This window comes from Hydra viridissima, unplaced genomic scaffold, assembly GCF_058129835.1.
Source record: "Hydra viridissima isolate aposymbiotic clone 2 unplaced genomic scaffold, HvirCarnegie_v1 scaffold_14, whole genome shotgun sequence".
In the NCBI taxonomy this organism is placed as follows: domain Eukaryota; kingdom Metazoa; phylum Cnidaria; class Hydrozoa; order Anthoathecata; family Hydridae; genus Hydra; species Hydra viridissima.
In genome coordinates, this window is record NW_028324313.1 from 9,666,891 (window position 1) to 9,667,330 (window position 440).

A 440-nucleotide genomic window follows, 5' to 3' on the forward strand; every position below is an offset into this window, starting at 1 on the left:
GTTTTCAAGACAGAAGTTTTCATTACAGAAGACGCTGAATCCATTTTAAAAAGATGCACAGTGAAAAATGCCTACTTTTTATTTTTTTCAAAGGCTCGGTCACTTTCAAAAATTGCAGTCCCTTTTAGAAAAAAAAGAAGTCTTTAATTAAGAAGCAAAAGGTCTCTTTAAAAAAGAAATACAAGTTTTCATTTTAAGAATGGTAGATGTGACTTAACCAACAATTTTAACTCACATTTAAAGAAACACATTAAGTCGCTTTAAAATATATAATAAGTCACATTCAAGAAGCTTCATATCACTTTAAAAGGGCTTAAGTCACTTTAAAAGTCTCTTAAATGTCTAGCTCACTCACTCACTCACTCACTCACTCTCACTCACTCACTCACTCACTCACTCACTCACTCACTCACTCACTCACTCACTCACTGCATGATCAA